The 10,325-nt window shown below is 39.6% G+C and overlaps 1 protein-coding gene across 2 annotated transcripts in view; it reads right to left on the bottom strand.

Annotated features, from left to right (window-relative positions):
• LOC106870088 (zinc finger protein 454) overlaps positions 1-10,325 on the bottom strand; it is a 21,079-nt gene that overhangs the window by 9,179 nt on the left and 1,575 nt on the right. Inside the window, exon 1 of one of the 2 annotated variants that reach the window (XM_014916066.2) lies at positions 2,248-2,337. The exons of the other annotated variant lie outside the window; for it this stretch is intronic. The gene's annotated coding sequence lies outside the window, so the exon portion shown is untranslated. Of the gene's footprint in view, positions 1-2,247; positions 2,338-10,325 lie in introns of those variants that run through there. 2 annotated transcript variants of the gene reach the window in all.

Here is a 10,325-nt window from a genome sequence, read left to right on the forward strand (position 1 = left end):
ATGATAATAATGATAATAATAATAATGATAATAATAATAGTAATAATGATAATAATAATAATTTCTTTATTGCCCACAAGGGGCTAAACATAGAGGGGACAAACAAGGACAGACAAAGGGATTAAGTCGATTACATCGACCCCAGTGCGTAACTGGTACTTAATTTATCAACCCCCGAAAGGATGAAAGGCAAAGTTGACCTCGGCAGAATAATAATAATAATAATAATAATAATCCCCTGTATATATATATACTTATGAGTCTGAACTGGTCAGGTCAACCCTCCCTCCACCACAAAAGCTGACCAATGATACAACAGCAGTGACACAGATATGTAACAAGTCAAGAAAGGTCAAGTCTCTCTCTCTCTCTCTCTCTTTCATTCAACTGCATTAAATGATGCTGGTGGTGGCAGAGTTCTGACTAAATGAGGTTTATGACTCAACTTCAGTGCCTTTATGTTACTAATATAACTACAAAGACATGTGCTTGCGTGTCTAGGGTTAAATTTAAACCCTTTTGTTACCATAGTGCTGTTGAAATGCAATGACTGTGTTTCAGTTAATTTTACAAATAATAAAGAATTTAGTAAAATAATCTAGTCTTTTGAATATAAATTAACATGAAATTTCGACGAGATCACTTTAACCCTTTTGTTACCATATCTCTGCTGAAATGCACTGTCTTTGTTAGAATTAATTTTGAATATAGTGAAGAATTCATTACAATAACTATATCATTAAAGTGTGAGAGAAGGGGCCAGAACAGAAGGGGTTTCTTGCTGTAGATGGGTTACATGTCTATTCACATTATAAAAGATAGGGTGGAGCAGGAAAGGCATATATAAATAGAGAGGGGACATGGTGTCAAGGTGGATCCTCAAAGTACAAGGTGAATAGAAATCAATGGGGCAGAACAAAAGCTCAACAGTAACTGGCACAGAGAGAGGGGGGGATTGGGGGGTAGTTGAGGGGGGCGAATATAATGAACGAAGAATGAGTGTTGAAAGAAAGGTAGGGAAGAGAAGGGGTTGGGTGTGGAGCCTGAGCAGGGCTGGGGAGTAGATGTGAGAAAGGGGTGGGGCACAAGTGACCAATGGTACATATAAGGTGGGAGAGATACACGATGGTGATAATTTGGCAGCAGAGGAGGGTGATCAATGTGAAATATGGGTGGAGAGAACAGGGTGAAGAATGAAGGGATATACACACACACACACAGTCATATACACACTCATATGCACATATATATATGACTGTGGAGGCGCAATGGTCCAGTGGTTAGGGCAGCGGACTCGCGGTTTCGATTCCCAGACCGGGTGTTGTGAGTGTTTATTGAGTGAAAACACCTAAAGCTCCACGGGGCTCCAGCAGGGGATGGTGGCGAGCCCTGCTGTACTCTTCCACCACAACTTTCTCTCACTCTTTCTTCCTGTTTCTGTTGTGCCTGTAATTCAAAGGGCCAACCTTGTCACACTGAATCTCCCCGAGAACTACGTTAAGGGTACACACGTCTGTGGAGTGCTCAGCCACTTGCACGTTAATTTCACAAGCAGGCTGTTGCTTCGATTGGAACAACTGGAACCCTCGTCGTCGTAAACGACGGAGTGCCAGGAATATATATGACTAGACACACATTATACATAGATATATACACAGATCTTTGGAATACAGAATTCTCATTAGAAACAGAATTTTTAGTGTTTTTGTTTCAACTGAAAGTTTCCACCAATCTCACAGTCACAAGTAAGGAAAACTTGTTTGGGGAAGCTGAAAGCTACCGGCTGGGAATGGACAACTAAGTTCATAATAGTATCGAGTTCTGTAACACTGTCAGAAAGCTGTACATAGGCCACATACACCATACTATATATATATATATATATATACTATATATACATATATATATATATATATGTATATATATATATATATATATATATATATATATATATATATATATATATACAGACATATACATGTTCGTGGGTTGGAAGACAAACAAGATTATCCTCTGAAATCAATAAGAGAGCCAGACTATTACAGAAGCTGTCTGTGATTAAATGGTAACTCTTGTCCTGCAAGTTTATCTCGTTGGTGTTTCTACTTTCTTAAATTATAAGCAATACATTTTATAGATAAAGACGACAGGAAGAGAGGAGCGAGAGAGAGAGAGAGAGAGGAAACAACGAGACGAATTAACGTCGAGAAATTAAAGAAAAAGATAATAATTAAAAAAATATCTCACATTTCCTTTAAGTCTGTGATAAAATATTTCGAGAGGAAGAAGTGCAAAGGTGAAGGAATTGCCATCAATATTTATCAAGTTATCTGCCCATGAATGAAGAGCTGCCTTACATACACACCCACACATGCTTATAAACAGACACATACACACCGACACATGCTTATAAACAGACACATGCGCGCGCGCGCGATTATTAACACCCACACACACACACGATTATTAACACTTTCATACACGTACACACACGCGCGCGTGCACTTATACTTATAAACATATACACACTGATTGATACACACACACACTTATTAGCACACATATATACTTACTAATACACACTTATTAATACATAAACACTTATTAGCATGCATACACATATATACTTGTTAACGCACACACACACACACACACATACTTAATACACACGCACGTACTTCCAGACGGTAACGCGTTTACGATTTCGCCCGAGATAAACCATGGTCGAGCAGTTATGTTCAAAAGCATCCAGCTGTAACCGTCCAACCCACTTTCGAAGACTGCATTATTCGTTGTCCTTCACTTTTAAGACGGCGATGTGATGTGAGGACGATTTGATTGTTATTCCTAGCAAGTGCACGGACCCCGGTGCGTGTTGACAGATCCACACGTATGCGCTCATGGTGTGTTCAGCTCTGATCGAGCGAACCAAGGGCTAAAGGAATTCTAAACACCGACCACGACCTCGTCTTCTTGTATAGCTAAGAGTACATTGCTAACGTTTCCTTTCTTTTTAAAGATGGTAGTGGAGAGGACCATAAAGTTCTGTGTCAGTAACTGTGACTGCATGTCTGTGTGTGTGTTAAGTGGTTAAAGTTACCCACGAAACGATGGCTCTATGGTTCAATGTTCGTTTAAACTATTTCGTAATATTTTACAAGAAATTCCCGGCGCCAGTCAACTGTTTTCGAAGTCACTGCTATCATAATAGCTACTCACTTAACACAAAAAAGCTTTCGATTTCAAATATAGGACCAGTGCGACAAATTCAGTGGAGTTTTGGAATGCCACATGGAACTGGTGATGAGAATGTGGCAGGAAAGAATCGAAAGACGGATCCTTGCAGCCGAGCCAACTGGCAACAGACCCAGGAGCAGACCAACAACGAGATGTTCATAGTCTCAGTTTAGTACGCAGGGTAAAATGCTTAACGGCATTCCGTCCATCTTTACATTCTGAGTTCAAATCCCGACGAGGTCTACTTCACCTTTCGTCCTTTCGGGGTCGATAAAATAAGCAGCAGTTGAGCACTGACATCGATGTAATTGACTTACCCCGTCCCCCGAAATTGCTAGCCTTGTGCCCAAAACCTGGAACCAATATTCATAATCTGAAATGGTCGCATTTAAGAATTCATCTTCTCAGAACGGCACGAAATTGTATCAATCATTGGACTGCACTTATTTTAAAAATCTGATACTTATTTCTGTCAGTCCTTTTGCTGAACCGCTAAGTTATGACACGTAAACAAACTAGCACTGGTTGTCAAGCAGTGGTGGGGGACAAACACACAGGTATTATATACGACGGGCTTCTTTCAGTTTTCGTCTACCAAATCCACTCCCAAGGCTTTGGTCGGACCGGGGGACTATAGTAAAAAGCACTTGCCCAAGGTGCCATGCAGCTGGACTGAACCCGGAACCATGTGGTTGGGAAACAAACTTCTTACCTGGTCAGATTAGTGTGAAAAGGTTCAAATTGGAGAGAGTTCGGGGCTCCGCTCCCAGTTGGTGGAATCTTACCATCTTTATAGGTTATGGAACTATAATGCAGTCGGCCCCACGGAATGTCTTCCTACATTCCTATCAGTGCCTAAACTGCCGAATATCACAGTTTTGCGATCAAATCCTAACGGAATACGGTCTCGCTGTCACAAAATAGTACAATGCAGTATTTATTCATCAATAGGTCTAAAGTTTAATTTGTTTAAAGGGCGGTGTAAGTTAAGCTTTTTAGGAATATTACATCGATCCTAGAAATTGACTGGTGACTTAAGTTACCCACCTCGAAAGGACGAAAGGCAAAATTGACCTCAGTGGAATTTGAGCACAAAACAAAAGGGCCCTTTGTAAATACCATCAGACAATTGTAACAATTTTGACATGTTCTACAACTGAATATACGAAAAGTTGTGAGAATAAGTTCTCAAAGGTATGTTTAATGAATTATACGTTCAACTTCACAGAGTAGACACCGTACTAGTTTATCCAGAGGGCCTTTCTTTTCTCGGCAGGACGAAGCTGACAATAAGCTCCTCCACTAGTCTGGACTGGTTATTCACACAAGGAATGTCTACTAATATTCGTCCTACACCGACAGCCAAGCAGCTTTCAGCTTAGGAAGAATGCAACGAGTAACAGGCGCCGATTTTTTTTTCGTTTGTAATTCGGTAGATACACTATGAAAGTGTATAATCTTCACAAACTGCTATCTCAGATATTTTATTATAAGTTCTGAAGTTTATGACACCAAACATAAGTGTAGGCTACTAGGTACACACTCAACAGGATTAAAAATAAAAGCAATTTAATTTAACATGCATAAAAAGTTGCGTGTGTGTACATGAGTTGTATGTCGGTCAAGAGAGAAGGAGAAAGGGTAAGATGTGTAGAGAGTGGGAGGAGTAGGATGTGGTAAGGTATTAAAGAGTGGAGGGGATAAAAAGAATAAGGGGAGACAGAGGGAGGTTCCTGGGGGGGAGGGGAAATAAGGGAAGACAGATAAACGGGAGATAAACATCCATTATCTATCTATCTATCTATCTATCTATCTATTCCCTCCTCTCTTCTACACGTGTGTGTGTGTGTATGAGAAAGACATGGAAGGGAGAAGAGTTATTGTTACCTTCATATTTAACTTCTGTTTCAGTCATTGGCTTGTGGCCATGCTGGGGCAGTGCCCTGAAGGGTTTAATCGAACGGTTCGAATTCGGTATTTATTTTTCTTGAAAGCTTGCTAATTATTCTATCGATCACTTGTGCCGAACCGCAGCGTTACGGCGGGGCGTCAAGCAGTGGTGACACGCACACACACACGCGCGCCACACGCACACGACCAGCTTGTTTCAGTTTCCGTCTACGAAATCCACTCCCAAGGGGTTTTGATCAGCTCGAGGCTATAGAAAACACTTGCCCGAGGTGCCACGCAGTGGAACTGAACTCGGAACCATGGGAATGGGAAGCAAACTTCTTACTACACGTCATACACACATCTGAATGTTGCTCTTCCAGTTTGTTGGAGTTGCTGCAGTTCGTTACGGAACACTCGCACATCGTTTTCGACGGGCGGTCCCATCATGTACATGTGTGTATGTGTGTGTGTGTGTATATAAACGGAATTCCCTGCCTTTATCATAAATGTTGTGAATCGTATATTTCTTAATCACTCAGATGTGCATTTAGTGTGTGTTTATTTCGGTTGGGACTATTGACTACGTTTGCAAAGGCACAAACGTGTGTGTGTCTGCGAGAGAGCGCGCAAAAGGTTGAAAATTTGCTTTGAAGAATATCGGTGAGAAGAGTGTGAATTAGAGGTTGTATTGGGTGTTAGTGATGGTGTTCCGTTTGAAAATTACGGTGAAAATGTCATTTATTTGAGGTTTTCTTTTTTGAAATATTTACTAGGTTTACAAAAAGGGCCAGAGCCCACGGCCTACTGAGAGCTGAGAATTTCGTGTCATTATTCTAGATGCTATCAGATCCTAACACAAGGTCATATCCACAACTCGGTTCTCAGTAGGAACAGGTTTTCGTATGAATTGTTGCTGTAGATTGATAAGGGCTTCAGCCAGCTCGACAGAAGCTGGAGTAAGAGTTTTGGCATCATTCATCAATACACTATCACAGGAGGCGTCTTATTAAAGACAGAAAATATTGTCAATCAGGACAATAATTTTTCCCAACACGTGGAATAAATGTTTTTGATGTACCTCAACAAAATCCGATCCCCTCCAACATCCCGGGCAGTAACGACCTCTAAACTGCAATTGCCACCGACACTACTAGCATAATACTGAGATACAACTCTTAAATATGAATGATTTCTGTTTAGAAGAAAGTAAACCTGATGACGACAACACGAAAACTGGAAGAAACAGCAGGATTGCTCGCCTTTCTACTAACTGCATCAAAGAAATTTAGAGTATTGTATTTGATGGTATTAAAGATACACGGGCACATAAGACGAACCCTAATTTTAGCAGTACATATTCAGAAAAAAGTGAACGTCAGGAACAAAATTAGCTAATGACAGTTTCAACTTTGTATATGGGACCCGAGGAGATTATCTTTTTTGTTTTAAACATTAAAAAAAAATGCGTCTTATATGCCATTAAATACGGGAATTCAAAAGCTTTTACAAAAGTAAGTTAAAGGAATGTAGATCCTCCAAGTATTTTTTCAACGAAATATATTTAGCCCCAGGCAAGGAGAGAACTGCAAAGTATATCCAGAAAAAAGGGGAAAAGCAATAAACAAACACAATCGAGATTCTGGCCCAGAAAAAAAGAGACATTTTTTGTTGTTTTTTTTATATGTTCAATCAGATTCAATGATCCAACCCATGACAAACCTTCTGCAAGATAAAAAATAAAAAATAAAATTCGTTTCAGGTTGACGACGCAGTCAACGTTGGTGTTCATTGCGGATCTGGTTGTAAACATATTCAAGAAGGAGGACAGAAGCAACTCACGGGATTACAAAACCTTTTAAAGCAAGTTCTGCTCTTCGGGTAATTCAGTCCATAGTAACGTGTTTACTAAATACAAAGTCTATAAAACAAGCGATATTCTTTCTTTACCATTTAGAAACTTTACCAAAACAACGAGCAAACAGCCTTGCGTGTTTTTAAAATCCTCTCCACCCTCTGGGTAGTCAATCCACCAAAATCTAAACATGAGACTTGATTGCTACGGAATAGCATTTAAAGAAAATCCTTGACAAAATCAGAAGGTTCTCATTACCCGTAATCAAGAAGACAGTTTCAGAGGTTGCAACTGTTGATTTAAGACGTGCCCTACTTTGTAGTTCTAGCCCTTTTTTTTTTTACAATATTGATTAATTTTTTCTGTATCACATCAATGTGAGGTTTATTTACTGAGAAGCCATGCGTCTGATAAATTACCATATTTGCAAATAAATGCCCCAATCTTTAAAATAACCAGCCCATGAATGGGTAGAGACCTATTTCCTAAACAGGTGCTAAATTTGCTCCAAGTTTGAGTCATATACAGCACAAATACATTCTTAACACGATGTATAGCCTTCGGTCTCAACTAGTTGCTCACGACAGTAACACCCGAGAAATATCGAATTAGGACAATCACGATTTGTGACAGTGGCTTTCAACCAGGATCCGTATGACTCTTGGTAAGAGTTTGTTGAATCTATGTGCAATAAATTGGTCATATTTCTATGATACACAAAATATTTTAACAATTCTTTTATACAATTCCTAATAACATTTTATTATAAAAATATAATGGGATCTTTTTAAACACCGAATGGTTGTGAGAATCTACCTGAGTAAAATAGTAATCAAAGGGGTCTATAAGCAAAAACTGGTTGAGAACCACAGATCTATGCAAGAGGTACATTTAGACGGAATATTCAGCCGGTCACTCTCTCCCATAAACCTGTTCGATCAACCGAATTACCCGCTCCTGAATTAACGTTCAAACGGTTGAATATTCTACAAATAACCTTCAAATAATTCTCAGGGAGAACCAGCATGATACAATGTATGACAAAGCTATGCCTCTTTGAATTACAGGTACAATCCAACCGACGGGAGAGTTTCCGTGAACTCAAAGCTTCAAAAAAAAAAATGACATTTGCCCAAGATACAAAGTAGCAGGATCGAACCCGAGACCCTGTGCTTGCGAAGATAACTTCTTAACCATTCGATCTGCAAGAAGTTCCACATTGACAGATGGATTATGTCAACGAGAAGCTTCTTGGTAAAAGGGTCAGTTTTTATCTGAAGCCTCATCGATGTTAAGTGAACGTGAGAGAAGAGATGGCAGAAGTCCCAGTCAGCGACTGCAATGCAGAAAAAGATTCACAGCTAGTATGACTAATTGAGATCTGCCAACATTAAATGAGGGAGTCTATACGTGGTCGATAGACCTGCTTCCAATAGCAGTCAAATCTCCCTCAGAACGGCCTTAAAAAAAGAGAGAGACGTTGTTATAACACAGTCCAGTGTACACTATTCCTTGGGGTGAGGAAAAGGGTGTGATGGTTATAGCTTGAATACTTTTTTTTAATCAGAGTCGACAGGGGGGTTGTTTAGCTTTGCCTCACGTCTTCCAACTGACTGTAGGAGAGACGCCCTATTATGTCTGCAAGGACCAGAGATCGAAATATTGATGAGACAATGAGCTGTCTGATAAATTAAGAGGCTTCGTAAGCATGGCCAAAACGGATGATGAGTGTTTCCCTTCACTTAAAATATAAACAGCAACAGCAAATGGTTCGACGACCTCCCAAAATATTGCAAACTAATTGAATATTGTGGATGAATTCTCCTCTTCACCATCAGGTTTTGGTATTTCTTCAGGCACGGCAACCTCACAAGCTGAACGTCTTTAAACCAACAGAAACGAGCTCTTATCAGACTAAGGTCCATCTTTTCATTATCCGCTTCTCTCTCGCTCCGTCCGTTTCTTTATTAAAATCTTTTTCTATCCATCTCCCGCCATCCACTTTATTTTAAATCTTTCCACTCTCTTGAAAACATTCGTCTGGTCAACCCCACATGGCTGGAACTTTTGTTACCCCAGCAGAATCACAAAACGTGTGACCTTTTAAACAATTAAGGGTACTACTCGTGAGAAGTATGTGCAGATACATATATAAATTACGCGCTTAAGCATGTCATACGAACACAAACACTGAATATAATGTGTAAGAAATCCTGTCCAGAATTATTTTCAACTATTTTCCTCAACTCACAGACAATCACATAGGTGTTTCCACACACAGAAGACAAGTGTGTATGTGTGTGTGTGTGGTAGTAAAGGGAGAAAGGCTTGTGTGTATGTCCGTGCGAAGAGAGATAAGTATGTGTACGCTGGCGCGGCCGTGTGTGTGATGTGTGTGTGTGTGTGGATGTGTCAGATGTCAGACTGCATGGTTGTATTGTTAAAAGTACTATAAATTATAGTCGACTGCAGGTGGAAGCAGGAGGTACAGGGAGACACAATTACGGCCGGCTACTGGCACACACACACGCTTAGATTTTTCTTTTAAAGTATGCATACATACACACACACATACACATGTGTACGTAACCACATTTGGATTACATGTGTATGGATATATATAAATATGATAATACATAGGTATATCCATACATACATGTACACATACACATATAGGATAGCCACATATATAGATATATTATACAGCCACACAAATACATATAACCACATATATATATAGAGAGAGAGAGACAGACAGACAGACAGATAGATAGATAGATAGATAGATAGATAGATAATACATACACGCACGACTCTGTGTGTGTGTGTGTGTGTGTGTGTGTGTATTTGTAATGAGTGATGTGGTGATGATGGGGCAGAATAGGTGGTAGTAATTAAAAGTCATCCAGACGGTAATGAAGCAAGCGACAGCTCATTAGAGTAACAAAGATGCCAACGTCGAAGACAGAGTGACACAGAGAGACAGATAGACAAATAGATAGACTGATTGAACTAATAAATTTATATATGTATATAGGCAGACAGATATACAGACATAATAGAATAATTGATAGAAAAGAAACAGGGAGAAAGTCAGACACACACACACACATATATTTATATGCATACACACATGCATATATATATACTCACTTAGAAAGAGAGGAGAGAGAGAAAGAGAGGGTGACTTTTGCCATGGTGCCGTTCCCATAGCTATTTCCATGGAGAAGGGAACCTGCCATACAACGGGCGAATAGCCGATTATATGAATCGACCGTTGAAAATTTGAAAGGGCCAACTCACTAGATGAACATCGTATATATATACATATATATATATATAT

Source organism: Octopus bimaculoides, chromosome 14, assembly GCF_001194135.2.
Source record: "Octopus bimaculoides isolate UCB-OBI-ISO-001 chromosome 14, ASM119413v2, whole genome shotgun sequence".
Taxonomy (NCBI): Eukaryota; Metazoa; Mollusca; class Cephalopoda; order Octopoda; family Octopodidae; genus Octopus; species Octopus bimaculoides.